This window comes from Fukomys damarensis, unplaced genomic scaffold, assembly GCF_012274545.1.
Source record: "Fukomys damarensis isolate Sample0158 unplaced genomic scaffold, DMR_v1.0_HiC HiC_scaffold_15, whole genome shotgun sequence".
Taxonomy (NCBI): Eukaryota; Metazoa; Chordata; class Mammalia; order Rodentia; family Bathyergidae; genus Fukomys; species Fukomys damarensis.
The window spans coordinates 58,095,048-58,113,363 of NW_022900927.1; the positions used below are offsets into that span (position 1 = coordinate 58,095,048).

General features: G+C 39.4%; 1 long non-coding RNA gene across 5 annotated transcripts in view; it reads left to right on the top strand.

The window, feature by feature from the left end:
• The window catches only part of LOC104865581, a 100,556-nt gene that overhangs the window by 30,066 nt on the left and 52,174 nt on the right, over positions 1–18,316 (top strand). For all 5 annotated transcript variants that reach the window (XR_781211.3, XR_781210.2, XR_004517297.1 and 2 more), the window contains 4 exons: positions 27–164; positions 642–825; positions 1,421–1,535; positions 2,065–2,224. This is a non-coding gene — a long non-coding RNA (uncharacterized LOC104865581). The remainder of the gene's footprint in view (positions 1–26; positions 165–641; positions 826–1,420; positions 1,536–2,064; positions 2,225–18,316) is intronic.

Consider the following 18,316-nt stretch of genomic DNA (forward strand, 5'->3'; position numbering starts at 1 on the left):
GATTTTTTTTTTTTTTTTTTTTGCAGATTCTCAGGCTGATGGAGCAAGCAATGAAATGGGGTTACCATCTGTAGCTACTCCTGGAAGGGCTGCAGGGGATAGATTCAGACATTCCCAGAGGAGTCTGCCCAGGGTGAAATAAATACCCTGGAGGTTTAAATCAGGTGTGTGAAGAATGCTGGAGACTCAGCTCTTGGCATCTGCGTTTGTCAGGAAAAATGGGAATACTGGTGTCTCATATGTTTTCGCTTGTAAAATGCTGCAAAATCTAGGCCCGAGTCTAACCCACCTTTTCTCCTAGGCTTTCATACACTCTAATCTAGCCTCCTGAATGACCTCTGTTTTACCAAGCGTTAGATTTTGAGAAAACAATTGTGGTTTTTCATATTCAAGAAGAGTTTCGATTTTGGAGATATTTTTAAATTGGGACTTGAACTTTGATAGTTTTCCCATTTGCCTATTTCCTTTGAAAAATAAATACTATTTGTAATATATGAGTTAGCTGCAGGAAACTGAAGGAAATTACATTTGAATTATCTTCAAAAATAGATGTGCACATTATCTTTAAATAGCTGTTAAGTGGCTCAGAAAAAGCAAGCAATATTAACAACTTCAAAAATACAAACCACATTTCCTTCCAGGATGAAGTTGTGCTTTATCACCCATGCTTTAATTCATTCAGAAACTACACGATCTTTGTTGCTATATTTTGTTAGAAAGGAAGGAGAGGCTGTTTCTACAGGTGTCATAGGAAAATCGATACTGAGCCACGGATTATTGGATCCCGCAGAACCATGGAGACTCGGCCCTGAAATTCTTTCAAAGGTGAGCAGGGGCATTGATTTTCCTTCTCATGCCTGAAGAAATATGACAAAGGGAACAGAGGCTAAATTTAGATCGGAAACTAGCATGATTTGAAACTATATCTTCAAAAACTTAGTAATGATTTTATCCAACAAATAAATGTGGCTATTTAATTACAGTTATGGCACATAAAATTGTCTCATTTATGTTTCTTAGATTTACTTTTTAAAATTTCTTCAATACTTCTGAAAAAAATATAATTCCTTGGCTGACATCTTGTTTGTAATTCACACTCAGTGATTTCCTTGTGGAATACTTGTGCTATACAGTATAAAATAGGGCCGCTCATGTCGTTCACCAAAGATACAATGATCCCTCAGTTTCTAAGCAAAAGCATATCATTTATATACTCTCACTTAAAAAAATATGAGTCTGTCGCTAACCTTCCTTGTTTAAAACTGTATATTTTCCCACCTAACTTGTGCTGAGAGTTTCAGATACATACTTGCTTATTTGCTTACTTATTTTATGATTTCTTCTAGATTTCTCAGCACTGAAAACCTATACATAATGCGTTGGTTGTTTCACCACATTGTTTAGCATTCCATCCATGCAGGCAGAGACCGTCTTCCTAGGTCGAGAGGCATAAATCCCATGGGAAGTCAGCTGAAGAACATTTTATGCATCACTCATCCTATTATGAGCCCTGTTCTCTTCCACCTCTCTACAAGGTAAGAGATTTATTGTAAGTTGGCTTCCAGAAGCAGGAAGTGTTATATGCTAATGGGTCCAGCTTCAGTGTGTGTATTTTTACCAATGGAAATGGAGAGTATAGAAGTAATTTTATGAGCAAAAGAATAATTGGAACGATTTAAGTTACACACACTATCGTGTGCTCATCCGTCCCCGGGTAGCACTTTGTATTTCCGCTCTGGGGCCCACATTCTTTAGTACTGTCTTCCTCGCGTGAAGTGAGGTAGTAAATTAGTCATTTTTATAATGAATTTGAGCAGGGTAGCTGACGAAAGGAAGATAATTTGGGCCTTAAAGTAAAAAATTTCCAGATTATGGCCTTGCTTTGTCTAGAGATAGATATAATTTGAGTTACAGTGACTTATGGGGTCAGAAGTCGGTTATAAGAAAGTTAAAATATAAAATTGTAGCAGCTGCATCCTAATATATGCTATGACTTTGATTTTTTTTTCTTTTTATTGATCGGTGGAAAGTTCTGATTCTTTTTCCCTTAATCTGAACTTTCAGGCTGGCTAAAACAAGAAAAGTCATATATAGTTTGTATTCTGCTCTGACTCTGATCGTGTCCAAAGACAGTGTTCTATTAAAGAGACTACTACAAAGGTGATGCTGTATTATTAATAAAATAACTGGACAATGCAAGATTTTAGATTCCCCATTTGAAGAGGTAAGATTGCATCATGTCCTGTGGAATTTCACTTGATCATATCATTATGCCATTCTCAAGAAAGTTTGCATTTATTGGTGCGATCCAGAAACCTTTATTATAATTCTCATATGCATTGTCTAAACTGTAACCTTAATGATTTTATTTGTGTATAAGTCAAATTATTTGTGTTCATTTTCCATCCTTTACAGCTTAGAAACCTCGGTATATAATGCCATGTATTTAAATAAAATATACATTAGATACATTTAAATTATGATGGGGGAAAAGACCTGCTGTTTTCTAATTCTTGCTGAGGTTTAGCTTTTAATGTGTGAGTTCTTGCATTTGAATAAGACAAAGGCAATAGCTTAGTAAAGTTAAAGGGGTGAATAAATATTTCTTGGTAAGTTGTAGCCTCGTGTTTACTTTTATAAAAATGTGTTTTCTGGAAAGAAAAAATAAAGTACAAAAGCCAATGACAAGATGCTGAAGTAGAGGGATGTAAGTAAATCTCCAAGTGCCTGTGAATGTGAGGAGAGGCTGTTCTAATAATCTCATCTTTTTTATGCAGCACATACGCTATAATCGGTCCAAATGGAAATACCCTCTTTCTAGTTCAAAGGTAATAGTGTTTGCAACACTGCTACCCTGTACGTTGAAAGTAAAATCTCCCATAATATGTTAGATACATTATCTAAAGCAATGTGATGTAGTCATTCTTCTTTTTTTTGATTGAGCCAATCTTAAAATCCTAAAATATTGCAAAGGTGAACACCTGCTTGTGATTTGTAAAATATCATAAATTTTTGAGGGAAGAGGAGCAAATTAATAAAGGCATAATTATCTCCAAGGTGCAAATAGCCTGGAATGCCAGCGCTGTGGAACCCCAACGTCTGACTCATTGGCATTGTCTTTGCTGCTTTGTCTCCTCCTGGATCCTCTCTCTACTGTTTCCCCTTGACTCCTCTATTGTATTCCAGTTGGCAGTTAAAGGACAGAAACAGCAATAAGACTGTCTGGCTACATTTTCCCAGTGCCACCAGCTGGGAGTTAAGCTGACTAACATTGTGAAAGCCTGGCCCATTCCGTTCCCAGCAGGAAGGCAGGTAGAAGCATTTCAGTATTAAAATACACACTTTGTTTCTTCAGCTTCTTGGTCTAATTTTTCTTGTTTGTCAGTTGGAAGGAGAATTGAAAGTAGGCTGGGGATCAAATGCCTGGGGTATTTAATCAAATATCCAGGAACTCCTGATTATAGGATGCGGAAATTTCACTTTCCAGGATTACTATGGTGGATTTTGTCAAGTCAAATGGGTGTCCCCTTCTACCCTTCTACCTCGGAGTACTTCCTACATGGATATGCGGGAAGAATCCTAAATTGTTGTTCTCCTGAGTTTTTAGAAATTAAGCAGGTGGGGTAAACATTCCCATGAAATACACGTATCTTCAAGATGGTACACTTCGTCAGACGGAACATTCTACATGTCCTGTTTGCTTCTTTTTTTTTTTTAATTTTTTTTTTTTCTTTTGGTACCGGGAATCAAACTCGGGTCCTTGTGCTTGCAAGCGCAGGCAGCGGAACCACTGAGCTAAATCCCTGGCCCTGTCCTGCTTGCTTCTATTAGAGCAAGACATTGAGACTTACCTTCCACTGTGTCCTATTACTAAGTGGTGAGTATAAATCTCCTTGCACAGGGGATGGAGCTCAGTGATCCAGCCACATCACACAGTACGTTACTATATTGGTGCCTGACCTTTCCATCTTGCACGGTGCTGTGCTGGATGCCTTTTCCTCCAGTCCTTGAAGACTAGAGCTTAGTAGGGTGAGGAAAGGCATTAGCTCCTTTCCTGAGCAGCCTCAGGCTGTGGAATGTCTCTTCAGAGGGGAATTCCCTTGCAAATGGTGAAATTGGGATGAATAATACCAGTTTGCATTCATACGGAATATATTTTGAAGGAAGTTTAGATCCCTCTACAGCAGTCAGTGTGGGTAAATGAATATATAATACAGTCACATTTATGGTGGGAAGACCCAAGTTCTGAGATATGTCAGCTCAAAGCCATAGCTCATTTTATGAATGAATCAAAATGTTCCTCAGCTGGTGTCTACTTGCTTCACTATTGAAATAAATTTTAGAAAGCCTTTGTTTTTCACTTGAGCTAGAGCACCTGGATATGTGCTTTCTTACCAGGAAGTGCATATCTGTTTTTTTTGTTTTGTTTTATATCTATGCCAACCCTATGCATGTTTCTTATCAGATGGGATCAAACATACACAGGAAGTGTGCTGGAAAAATGTAAGCATCTTTTTGAAGTTTTAGCAAGAAAAAATATGAACACTTGTAAGCCAGTGGTTACCTGTACCATGGCTTTACTTGAAATCAAGGGCATGAGGTCCTTTCTATGTTAGCAGTTAGACAGATCTTTTAGCCAGTTTGTCCAGGTTGACAAATATTTTCTATTTATAAATTTTCTTTGAGGTCTGCGGGGAATCTTGGGTACTCGTTTATTTTCTAAGGAAACATTCAGGATCAATAAGCCCAAAATATTTCGGAGTTTCTTCTCCGCTTAACTATAGCTACACCGTCACGGACACTGCCTGATCCATTCAGACCCTGGACAAGGCTATCTCCGTCCCTTTAGAGCTGCACGAGTTAAAGAGTGTAAGCCTCACATTCATCTAGTTAGTGTTTCTCTTTTCTTTTCTCGCTTTTCAAAACACTGTTTCAAGATGATCATGGATGAGGATGAAGATTAGAGGGATGGAGTATAAGGATTTTTTTGTTTGTTTATTTCTCTTTCTAATATGTTAGAATGCTGGAGAATAAAATATCTTTTGTCTGTTTTTGGATCAAATAGTGGCATAAAATGTAAATCACAGTGTAATTGTCAGGGTAAAGAGTGAAGGAAGGAGGAAGTCATCCTTCAGCTGCTATGGGTCCTAGCGGCCCACTAGGCTGATAAACTGCTAATAAGCTTCCAGCTAAAAAGATGCACCATTTCTCTCAAATGTGGCATAAAGATAATAGTCTTCCTGAACAGATTCATTTGTAAATATGAAGGCCAGTGGTCCAGGACCCAGGTCAGATATCTGCATTTACGTATTCATTAGTGCACCCTTATTCAAATTCTTCAGCCACGTCATAAAAATAATGGAGGGGACAGAACCAGGATTCCTCTGGATCCTTACAGGAGTTGCCCTAAAGAGATAACAGTGCAAGGACATTTTGATTTTGAAGCTTAGAAGTTTACTCACATTTTGCATTCTATTCCATCACATATCATGATTGCTTTATTATTTAAAGAAAATAACCTTTAATTGCTTACATTGAAGTGAAACTGGCGTTTGGGGTGGCTGTGCCATCTGCCCTTTCTTGACCCTGGGAGAACGTTTGTTGAGCTAATCCTGCGTACCTGGCACTATTTAATCCCCAGGTGCTCCCATAGCTCGTGTGCTTCTTTCAAGTTTCAAAAGCGTAGAGAAAACACAGGGTTGTAAACCAGATGAATTGGCAATAGACAGGCGAGTTAGAAATTACCATGACTGTTTGATACCACGCATAAATATCCTGAGATTTTTAGGTCATCTGGAATTTAGAAGAGAGCTCCCTCACTATTTGCAAATTTTTGTTGAACTTAAAGTGGCTGTCTCACTCCTAAGGAGGTCATATTTTCATTGTCTGATTTTGAGAGATGGAAGATTTTTTTTGCTTCCCATCCCTACCTTTGACACATGTTCCACACTTTAGGATTTTATTTAATTTCCCTTTTTTTTTTTCCTTTTCATTGCTCCTCTTTTCTAAGTATAAATTACAATTTTCGGTGCATTTGCAACTGTAATTTTTTCTGTCCTAGTTCAGCTTTTGGGTAGTTGGTTTATGTTGCACCAGCGATTAAAAACTCAGAGGACGGGGGCTCCAGCTTCCTTGTTTTGGGGTCTAGAATACTGGTGTGTGTGTGGGGGTGTTAGGGTGTGATTTGAAGAACGTAGTTCAGTTTAAGTGTCGTGCCTCAATGTGCCCATTGAACTGGAGCTGGTGTGACTGGTTGAGTCTCTGCTCCACTGCTTACTAGCTGTCTAAACAGTTTAGAAACCTGCTCCCTCATCTACAAAATGAGGGGAGTAATCATCCCCACTCTGTAGGATGCCTGTAAAGATTAAATGGGACAGTGAACCGAAAGCACAGTGCTTTCCATATGGTAAAAGGCCAATAAGCGTTAGGATCTGTGATGCTGAGGATGGCTGTTATTTATTGTGCTTCTGCACATGCACACATGCCACACGTCCACTTTTGCAATACAATGTGCTGTTATCCAAACACTTCTGGCTAAACTTAGGGAAGTCGTGAAAAGGCATCATTCGCCTTCAGCACTGGCAGCTGCTACGGAGCAGGTGCTGCCTTCTTACTCCCTGTGTCCTGCCTCTCTGCTCCTCTCTGCCCGGAAAGGCTCCATTAAAGTCGGGACCTGCCGTTCGTCCACACAAAGGTGCAGATGACTGCTCACCTGTGGGGTGCTGCCCTTGGAAAGGTGGCTGGCCTCGTTCCAAAGATCAAGTATGGACCCGAGGAGAGTGCAGATGCTGGGGGTAGCCGGCGGGATTGGTCTGACGAGGTGATTTTCACCTCGGCCTCTGGCCATCTCCCCAGAGTGGTAACTTTAACCAGTTAACTACGAACCGGGCTGAGAGGCAGGGTTAGTTCAGCTGCTGAAAGTGCCTGCTGGGGCTGTCTGCAGGGTTTGTCCCTCTGACATCCTCAGAGCTGCCCCTCTGTAAGCCTGGGGCCAGTTAGCAGTGTCTGTCAGCATTTCCAGTTTTGTCTTTTATATTTGTGTCTGCAGGTTTTGAATTTTGTTATGCCTCAGACACAAGCTCTAAGTCCTTTGAATGCGTTTGCCTAATACTCTTTATTTTTGGATATATGCCAGTTTTACTACCCGTATGCTGTCCATATATCCATTCTTAGTAGCCTATTGTATTTCTTTCACAAAGGTTTGTATTCATGATTTAAAGTTTTTGAAACCTCCGACTGTTTTTGTGGGACATTTGTTCTCCTTTATTATGTAACTTCCTTCACCTGTGCTATCTGTACGTGGGTTTTAGGGTTTAAATGACTGGGCTCAAATTTCAGGTGTGACCTCAAAAGTGATTTGTACTTGTACAACCATTTCGTTTCTCAGCCTTACCAGTGACGTGGGAATAAATTTTTAAAACTACCCATTCATAGTTTGTAAGAATAAAATCAGATTACAGTATTTTGTAAACTCGAAAATAGTGTAGGAACTCTGGTTTTTATCTTTTTTGTTTCATTCCAACTATACCTCCCAAGTAATTTATTTTTTCAAAGAGGAAGCCTGAAGAGATCCATTGTGTGTGGTAATTTGTGGAAGAAGAGACAGGATGGACTCTGACATTTCCTGCATTACTGGAAATAGCTCATCTGTGCATCCCTACAATATAACCATCAGGAACTAACCCCAGCCCTGTGTCATTTAATGTAGTGACATCCCAGAGGAAAATGTTTTCTGAGTTAAATATCACAGGAGAGGTGTCCACTTTTCCCCCCTTTACTGGGAATCGAACCCAGGACCTTGTGCTTAAGAGATAGGCTTGGCTAAATCCCCATCCTCATCCGCTATTAAACAGAGGGTCCTTATGGGTAGGCTACGTCAGGGCCCAGGTCATTGAGCATCTGCATCAGGTATGGTAGGGCTGAGATGCTCCTAAGTCACTCAGAAGTTTAAGCTGAGGCCATGAAGTATGCTACATTCAGGATGCTCTATACCAGTGAGAAAAGATAAAAGTTAATACTTCATTGAGTGCCTGTAAAATAATTTCAGTAATCATAATGGCTAACTTTGAGGTTTTGGTGGACCCTGGATAAGGACCAGCTCCAGACCTCATCCAGTTATTTCATTCTTAAACTACCCCGTGGCACATTATTATGCCTGTTTTACAGTTGAGAGGTCTCTGATGCCAAAGCTGGTGCTTGTTGGGTTTTCCCCAAGGACTTGAGAAACATGCCATTTGCTGCATTTTATAGCTGAAGTCACGGGTACACAAGAGGGTTTAATAACTTGTCTACATGGCTCTCGGTGGGGGAGCTGGAAGTCGTGATGCTGGCCTGTTTTTGCACACTGTATCACACTGCCTTTCTGAATATTTTTCTTCCCTTTTCTTTTTATTTTTCTTTCTATTTTTAACCTAGTAGTGCTGGGGAGTAAAACCAGGGCCTTGTGTACTGTAGGTAAGCTTTCTACCCCTGGGCTACATCTTCAGCCCTCTTTTTTTTTTTTCCTTATAACTTTTAATCGGTTATAGATATTTTTCATAAAGTGGAATAAAATTGAATTACTAGAATAACGAAAAACAGGCATGCAAAAACACAAACTCCACTTTTTCTTATCACACTTAGGAGTCATAAAACAGATGTGTCCCAGTGCTGTAGAGGTTTCTAATGCTTGCTTGGAATTTCCATGCTGACTTTGTGGTAGTCTGGTAAAGCAAGCACTAAACCTAGCACCCATCCATGCCTAGGGTTTTGAGGAGTGTTGCTGTAAGTCCTTGAATATGACCGTGCTTCATGGCCTTAATAAAGATAAGGTGGTTTCCTCATTCCTGCAGGAAGTCCTGCAGCAGGAGTTTAAATTCCAACATTTACCAGTGAGGCCTTTGATAATACTCAGGTAGGAAATGGACTAAATTCACTAAGAGCCATTCCCTCGACTTTTTTGTTGTTTTTATCTAACTCAATTTAAACAGAATGTCTCAGCAATATACCCACAAGTATTAAATGAATTTTGTATGGTATATGTCAATTACTGGAAGGCCTACTGTCTCATAACTTATATAACCAAGAAATGTAGACCACTTTAAATCAGCTCATTTGATGCGATAGAGATACCAGTATACTGTGGGTATATTGCTTTTCTCTTCAGAGGACAGGCTCATTGTTGTGTGGATTAATTAATATTATTTTCCATTGTATTTAAGCAGTTTCAAGAAATTAAAAGAAGCACGAGAAGAAGAAAGACAGCAAAGCAAACATTTCTGGTTAGTTTCCACAGTGCCCAGAGAAATGATTTTCTTCTTGTTGTTGAGAAAGCCAGTTAGCTTAGTGCCACTCCCTTTTCTAGCACTAAACAAATTGTAAAATAGAATGACCAGGAATAGTACACCATGTTTCCCAGGAAAGAACAGAAACAATATCAGGAGCTTATCTTTGCATCCATTGTTAGAATTATTAGTGAAAAAATGAGTAAAGAGAAAATAAATAAAGAGTGTAAGAATCATTCTTTTTATATTTATCTAGCAACTGGATTGCAAGGCAAGACTTGGTTTGATTCCTGGTTCATCTTTCTAGGCACAAAACTGCATTGTGGAGCCTGATATTAAGTTGATGTTTGCTCTGGTTATGGTGAATCTTAACTGAGCTTTAACTTGAAGAAAGAGAAGTGCTAGGTTTGAGGAGTCTGTCTGAATCAGTCATTGTGTGACATGTGTTACAGCCAGGTCAGTTGAAGAGCTTTCTTTGTAATCAGTGGAGGTAAAATAATGACAGAAGTTACAACTGTTTGTCCTTGTAACGGAGCCCTTGGTGATCATTACATTGGCTACCATAGTACCATGACATTCAAATGAAACTCCACTCTTTTTGTATTTTTTTAATAAAGAGGGCAGGATAGTCCCAGTCCTTCAAGAGGATACAACTGGCTTTTTGTAAGTAAGTTTGTGGACTGAAGAGAAGAGAAAACTAAAACTTACTCTGTTAGTCTGCTTTCCAGAGCTGTGACAAAATACTTGAGGATGACAATTCAAAGGAAAGTTTATTTTGGGTCACAGCTTCAAAGGTTCCAGTCCATAGTCATTTGGTTCCATTAATTTTGGGTTCTAGGTGAGACAGCATGTCATGGCAAGGTGTATGTGGTGGAGAAAAGGAATTCAAGTCATGGCAGATGGGAAGGAGGGAGAAAGAGAGAGGAAGAGGACTATTCTTATTCTTAAGCAGTGTTCTACCTTGGCATCTCATCCATTATTTAGATTTAATGTAGTTATTCAAACATCGATCATTTATGGCATACCCACTATATACCAGGTCCTGTGGGAGACTGCTGGATTTTGGAAATAGACTTTGGAAGACTTGGCTCTACCCACCAGGAGTTTGGGGAGACATAAAGACACAAAGATAGATGTGGGGCTTCATAGCACTTGCCGTAATAAATGAAAAGACTGACTGTCCTATGAATGTCCTACAAGTGACAAACTTAGGTGGTTAAAGGTAGGAGGTGCTTCACAAAATCATTGATATTTAGCCAAGAGGTGAACAAATGAAAAAGTGTGTGACTTCCCTCGGACTTTGGACCTATTTTCTTGGGAGTCTTCATCTCCTAGTGGAAGGAATGAGTTTTTCCTTGGAATCTTTTGTATTCTTTTCTTGTTTTTTGACATCACATTCTTTGCATCTGTACCATAGTAAAAATTAGTATAGTTTAAGGCCAAATATTATTTATAATATCACTTCTCTCTATTGCTGTTTTTGCCATCTTGCTTACCAGCAGCAGCTTCCTAAAAACATAGCATCTACTGATTATTTTTACTTCCTCTTTTCTGTTTGACAAAATTCATTGCTAATTAATGGATATGTAAGATATAAAACAACGAAGCTAGCACTTAATTTTTGGAAAAATAATATGTATTCAACTGTATGTATAAAAACTGAGAAAATGAAGATTTTGTTTGAAAAAATAATTAGTAATGTGTAGAAAGATTAGATGTATTTTTAAATTTTAAGTCCTCCACACCACCATTTTTAAAGAACCCCGGAGGGAAAATGTGGTACATGTTATAAATAAATAAATAAACAAACAAATAAGCAAGCAAGCACTTTGAGGAGTAAAACTGTAACCATGTATTATTGGTAACTGCCAACCAGGCGGAGTCAATAAAGATAAAAGGTAACATTGAACAACTGGAAAAGTGAGCCCTATAGTCCAAGCGAGCCCTATAGTCCACTTTACAGTGTTTCCATGCAAATTAGACAGTGGTGAACTTAAAAGTCATCACTGAGTGACAGAAACCACAAGGACTGTCAACTAACGTGTGACTTACATATGTCCAGAAAGTGGCTGGAATGAATCTCAGTATTTTATTTTTGTATAGACATATAGTCTGTCTCTGTCCAGAATACTGCAGTTCTCACATAAAGACTTGTGCATCTAAAGATGCTGATGGGCAGTGCTTGATTAGTGTCACTTGCTATTCATTTAAGAGAGATCAATGCAATTCAAACATTTAAAAAAATTTAGCCCCATGCCTCCATGGGAACCAGACATAGTCCTAGTGAGTGGAGACACTGCAGTGCAAGAGGAACTCTTGCTCTCCATCTTGTAGCACTTTGGCCCCAAACCTAGTCTCCAGCATGGTCTTCACCATGGTCTTCATGTCTACTGGTTTTAACAGTGAGTTAAGCATGTGACATGGTAAATGGAGTGCACAACAGGGATAATTGACAAAGAATCTTCAAGTGATGGCACGTCTGAGAACATTTCCTCAAGAAGTTGAAGTGTCCGATGGGAGCTCAGGACTGGTAGAAGCCAGGGTCTAAAGGATGAGGTTGGGTAGAATTTGGAAAGCAGGGGTAGGATGGCATGGGAGAAAATGCTCAGCAAAGATGAGAGCTAGACCTGGATGTCATCACGGAATCGACCTCTCGGCTAAGTCTTAATGGTAAGAGTGGAGGCACAGCCCCAGAACTTGGAGATATCAACTCAGATTCTTGGGTATGTCGTTTGGTCTCTCACAGCTTCTTTTCCCTCCTCTGTAAAACAGAAGTGATGCATTCTTTACCTAATTCAGAGTGACAGCAGATTGTATTAATGTGTGAAAGTAGTTTGCATGCAATGAAATTTATATCAAGATAGCTTTTGTTGATTGGTACTTTATATAGCAAAGAAAGAACATTTGGGGAAGACATTAAAACAAGATTCAGTCCTAGAAGGCCTAGATGAGAGATGATGAACTCCATTGAGCTAGGAGTGACATTAGTGAAGGCACCTCCATCAGGACAATGATTCGGAATGTGGGGGGCTGTGGAAAACTGCAGCAGGCTGGCCTTGATTAAAAATTAACTGTGTAGGGGCCAGGGATTTAGCTCAGTGGTGCCACCGCCTGCCTTGCAAGCGCAAGGTTCCAAGTTCGATCTCTGGTACCATAAAAAAAAAAAAAGTGTGTGTTGTCATGTAATGATGTGTCTGTGTGCTCCATCTAAATTTAACTCATAAATTTCTAAAGATCTAAATTTAAAGCTGGAAATTTAGATATTTATGTGAACTTCACTGGTGACTTTTTTTATCTTACTGAGTTCATTGATACTTTTTAAGTATACAGTACAGTTACATTCACCATTGGGATCTTGTACCTTTCTTTACATGACAGGTCTTGGTTCTCATTTTTTCCCCTTACCCCTGCCCTCCCTTTACCACCTCCACCCTCCCCTATTTACAAAGACTTTGTTTCCATTTTTTCCTTCTCTCATATTTTTTCTTGTCCCTTATGGTAGCATAGGGTGGGTCAGTGTGACACCTGCATACCTACTCTTAAACACATGCACACACAAGTCTGTGATTTTAGGCTGGTGGGCTGCGACTTCAGGTTCAGACAAAGAGCAATAAACACATCCCCAGTCGTTTGAAATTAACATCAGTGTCATAAAAGCGAGCCACTCCCTTTGGTGCACAGACACAGAACACTGAGCTAGCACACTGAGTGTAAAGGGCAGTCTTTTTGTTCCTTGACACTAGACTGCTAAAGCATTTTGCTTACTTTTTCATATTTTCCCTCCTCTATAAAACCCATTGCAGCCCTCAGAGCCAGATTTCCTGACTTCTATGCTGACTGCATCCCTCTTTTGTTCAAATGCTTCAAGTAGCTCTCAGACCTACTGCGTCAGACTCAAGCTGGTAGCCTCAGCCAGCTTCCTTTTGCTTTGTCTTACTGCTCACTCATTCCACCGCGTCCATCCATCTGCCTGTGCTCCTTTTTGTTCTGTCTTACTAAGATCCAGCTGTGCACTTTGTTCCCCATGAAGTTAAGTCTTCTGAAACTCGTTTTTCTTGGCTTCTAGCTCTCAGAATTGTTTAAAACCACAAATGTGCAAAGGTAGAGCCTGTGACTATTTCTAGTGGACTCCCAGAAACTTTCTTAAGTGGGGAAGAAATGTGAACCTTAATCGTTTATTATTATGGCTTTGTCTTACTAAGTCTTGAGCCAGCTGCAAGTAGATGTAAATAAATACTTGACCACAAATGCATAGCCACACATGTACTCTAATACTGGGTTTAATCTAAACTTTAAAGACTGAATTTTTTAAAGTACACTTCTCAGTTTACATTAGCATCTTCACCATAGTATTAAAATATTACTCTAAAGTGTTATTAGCACAATAATCTGCATTTGATGGGAGTGGTATCATAAAACCTTATCCGTTATATTTAGCTTTTATATTCCCAATAAGAAGGATTCTGAGTATGGTATTTGCCTTTGTGGATACGAAAATAAAGGTTCCTGTGGGGACTGCATTTCCTAAAAGAGGACACATTTATTTTTATATTTATTTTCACCACTCCTTGGATATCCTAATGCATGTGGTTTCAGACTTCAGTTTGATTTCTACCTAAGATATGAGTGGAAGAAAAATGACTGATTTCTTTCCACTTATTTCTCTACTGAATTCTACCCACTGGATGCGTGGAAAAGAACTCTAAGACTTGCTGTCGACGGTACAGAAGGAAATGGTAAAGGAAGTAACATAAGAAGGATTCCCTTCCTGGAAGCCTTGCTCACCTCTGTCAGGGAGCTTCTCCTTTTGATCTTTATGTTGTGCTCACTTTTACTTCGCTAGACTAATCATGGCTTACAAAAGATTTTAATATGGAGTTTCCTCCATGTCTGTGGGTTCCAAGATGTCCTGTAGATGCCGGAAACTTTGTATAGTACCAAACCCTATATATACACTATGCATTTTTTAATAAGTCACACCTATGAAAAGGTTGATTTACAAATTAGGCACTGTGAAGATCAACGACAATAGCTGGTAATAAAATAGAACAATTATAACAACACAGTGTAGTGAAAATTATTTAAAACCTATGAATTGTTTATTCTGGCTTTTCCATTTGGTATTTTTGGACGGATACTGACTGTGGATAAATGAAACCACAGACAGAGAAACTGTAGGTAAGGGGATACCACTGTACTTCCTGCCTACCTTCTCTCTGGGATTTATACTTTGAGACAAGCGGAAATTGAGTTGTCTGGTATGTCCAAATGTACAGCAATGTCTAAGGCCAAAGCAATGTAGTGACTTCTCCTAAGGCACTCACAAAGGAAGTAGATAACATTAATAATTAACTCATCATGCTAACACACTCACAAGTGAGCATAAAAATGGTCCTGATTTAAGATCCCCTAATAGCCAGGTAGCACCTTCCCGTAATTCTAGCTTCTCTGAAGACTAAGGTAGGAGGATGGTGAGTTCAAGGCCATCTTGGGAAGCTTAGGAAACCTCTCCCTCAAATTACAAAGTGCTGGGGACAAAGCTCAGTGGTAGTGTTCACTTTAGTTTAACCACGAGTATCTCACACACACACACACACACGCACACACAGACACACACAATTCCTAGGTAATCAGTGATGCTTGCACGTCTTTTCAAGTGAATGGATACTTGTAACGCATTTGGATTTTGACAAAAGTTTAAACAAAAATCAATAGCTGTCTAGGTCTCTGTGTTTGGACCTCTTTTATGGCAGTACAGCAGCAGGTGCTTGGTTCTGACACCAAAGACCGTGAAAGTTTACGGTAAAGACTGAGGCTTAATGCTTGCATCCCACAGTAACAAATACTTCAAGCGTCCCACTGTGAATTACAAATGGTTTCTCTCATGCAAACGAAAACCATGGTGGCGGTGCCCTGCCTTAGCAGCTTCTGTCATTCCTACTAACCAACAAAATGTACAAAGTCTCTGCTGATTGTTGACAGTGGATCAGTGAAATGAAAATGGTTTCTGTTTCATTAAGATCACTTTTAGATTCAGTTGCTTGGAGTTTTCAGTATAACCTGAAGACACTTTTCAGAACTAGATTTAAATTTAATAACCAGGGTTGTGAAGGATCGTTAAGAATGAATTTAAGATAACTTCTTCTTACAAAGTGCTTACTGCCAAAAATACAAAGAAATGATTGCTACAATTTTAGGAAAAGAAAAAAACCCTATAGTTGTATCTGGGTGCCTGAAAAGCAGTTTACATCACCAAGAGGATAATTATATAATAAATTTAGTCTAATAATGCTGAAATAAGCTACTTAAAATGTTTATTAGCTTTAGTTTATTAGCTTTAGTATATTTGAAGCTATTTTCAAATTTTTTAAAAGCATGTTTTATAATGAAAGTAGCTGTTATAACTGTTGTTTGTGTTGTTATTTTTATTAATTAATTATTAATTTATTTATTTTTGAGACAGGGACTCCTTTTGAGTCCAGGCTTGCCTCAAACTCATGATGATCCTCCTGCCTCAGCCTTCCAAGTACTGGGATCAAAAGTGCACTACCACGCCTAGCTATAAATGCTGTTAAGTGTATTTCATGATATATTCTTAATAGATAAATCAGATAGATTAAAACAATAAATGTGTCCACATTAGATTTTTTATTGTAATATAATTAAAAGTCATTTATAATATAATTAATAATATAATGTAATATAAGTAAAAGTCCAGTGTGGTGAACCGTATTTATAATCCTGGAACTTTGGGAGGCTGAAGCAGGAGGAGCCTGAGTTCAAGCCAGCTGGGCAACTCATTGAAGACCCTGTCTCAGAATAAAAACTAAAGAAGAACTTAGTGTTTAGCCCAGTGTGAAGGCCATGAGATCAATCCCTAGTACCCACCAAAAGGCATTTATTGGCTATCAAGCTATTTTATTAACTTCAAATTTATACTATAAATATAATTTACAGTATGGCTTTAAGACTTATTTAATTATGTGAATAGTCTGTATTTAACACAACATATATATTGAAATAAAAATAATGGAAAGTTTCTTTCACTGAATGCTCAAAATTAATTTTCAAAGATAAATATAAAGTTCTTATTTTTCAAAAATATTTATACATGTAATATGAACTGATTACCTCCCATAGTTTAGGCATTGTGCTCAGCTCTGAGGATAGAGAAGTACATGTAAGATAAATTCGGATCTACAGACTGTCCAGTGGGGTGACAAGGAAATGGATAAATTACCACACAAAGGGCTGGAAAGGGTTGTGTCAGTAAATCTCTATGGAATAACTGGAAAAGACTTCACCTAGAAAGGCAACATTTAAACTGATTGCAAAAGTGCGCAGAATGAAGACATGGGGGGAAATCATTTTAGGCAGAAAAATAACATCTACAAAGATATCTCACAGTTAAATTGGGAATTTCAATATGGTGGAGCTCTGAGTATGACCGTCTGTGAGGAGGGACAATGAACAATGAGTTATAAAGACGTGATGAGACCAGATGGCGAGGAGCTCTGAATACAAAGCAAAGGAACTTAGATTGGTAGTCGTGCAGGAAATAGCTACTCGTGGTATATGACTGAGCTTTTGCTTTTTTAAAGAGCCTTGTGATGTGAGTGTTGTCTCGTTACTGTTTCTGAAAGATGGCTGACGCCGTGGATCATGGAAAAGTAGAATGTACTGGCAGGGGAAGAAAAAAGCGGGGGGCAAAGTCTATGGAGAATTTGTAATTTTCCAGCCCCCATATAATGAGTAGATTTGGGGCCTAGTAATGAGAATAAGAAAGAAAGGTTAGATTTGTTAACCATTTCTGAGTTAGGATCAGTGGATGTTGGTGACCAGTCATATGTGACAGAACAGAGGAGCTAGGAATTGCAGATGGCACTAAATATGCTAGTTTGGAAAGATGTCATAGATAAGAGTGCTTGTATTGAGAATACAGAGGAGGCCAATTTAAGAGAGAGAGAGAGAGAGAGAGAGAGGCAGAAATACTATGTTTGAAAAGCCTATAAGAAATTCTAGAGGAGAGCACCCAGGATAGTAATATGGGTATGAAACTCAACAACTGTGACTGCTTCTCTCTGATTTCCTGCCTCTGGGACAGGTGAGCTTTGCATGGAGGAGGCTGTGCGTATGTGGCTGTAGCCATTTCCCCTTCACCTGTGGTTCAGGAGAATGAAGGAAAGCATGGGGGAGCTCCGTGGCTGGATATGTGGCAAAGCTGCAGACATTTAAAGGGTCAGTAGCTCAGAAGAGTCTCTCAAGGGGGCCAGAATGAAGCAAGGGGACTTAGACAAGAGTGACACCGTGGAAACCAAGGCAAAACGTGGATTCTGAATAGAAAGGGGTCATGCTGGTATGCGGTTTTACTAGGTTGTAAGTAGTATGAAGACAGGCTGGGTAGCATCAACCTCTGGTGGGAAATGAGGATGTTTATGGCCATCTCAGAAGCAGTGTATCCTCGGGACTCTAAGCCGCTTTGCAAGGGATGGGATAATGGAATGACCTGCAGGAGACTCAGCCATGGTAGCAGACTACATTTCCTACTGATTTAGTGCTGAAGAAAATCAAGGAGAGAGCGTGGTGACTGCAGGGGAGGTGAAACCAAGAGGAAGACGCTTGAGCAGGTGAGACAGTTGATCACAATTCTAAGGAATGACGGTTGTAAGGGAAAAGAGCAAAGGAGAAACACATCGCCTGCTGGAGCCACTCCCAAGGGGAGGAGAAGAGGTGCGATGGTAAAGACGTGAGAAAAAGACACGTAGCCCTCCTTCCCGTGCAGACTCTCAACTTGCCCGGGAGCAGAAGCTTCTTTTCAGCATCTGGGAGGAGGTCGGGAGAAGGGGTAGGGAGGTGAACTCGCCAAAGTTGGAGACTGGTGCAGAGTATGGCAGAAGGACAGGGGGGCAGAAGATAATGCCTGAAAGTCTCCACGGGTAGGTATAGTGCGGCAGACCCTGAGTAGCCAAGACTCACATTGCTTTTCATTTTCACAACAGTCTCAGAGGTGTAGGCAGAAAGTCTTAATTTATTCCAAGGCAGCTTTAAAAGAA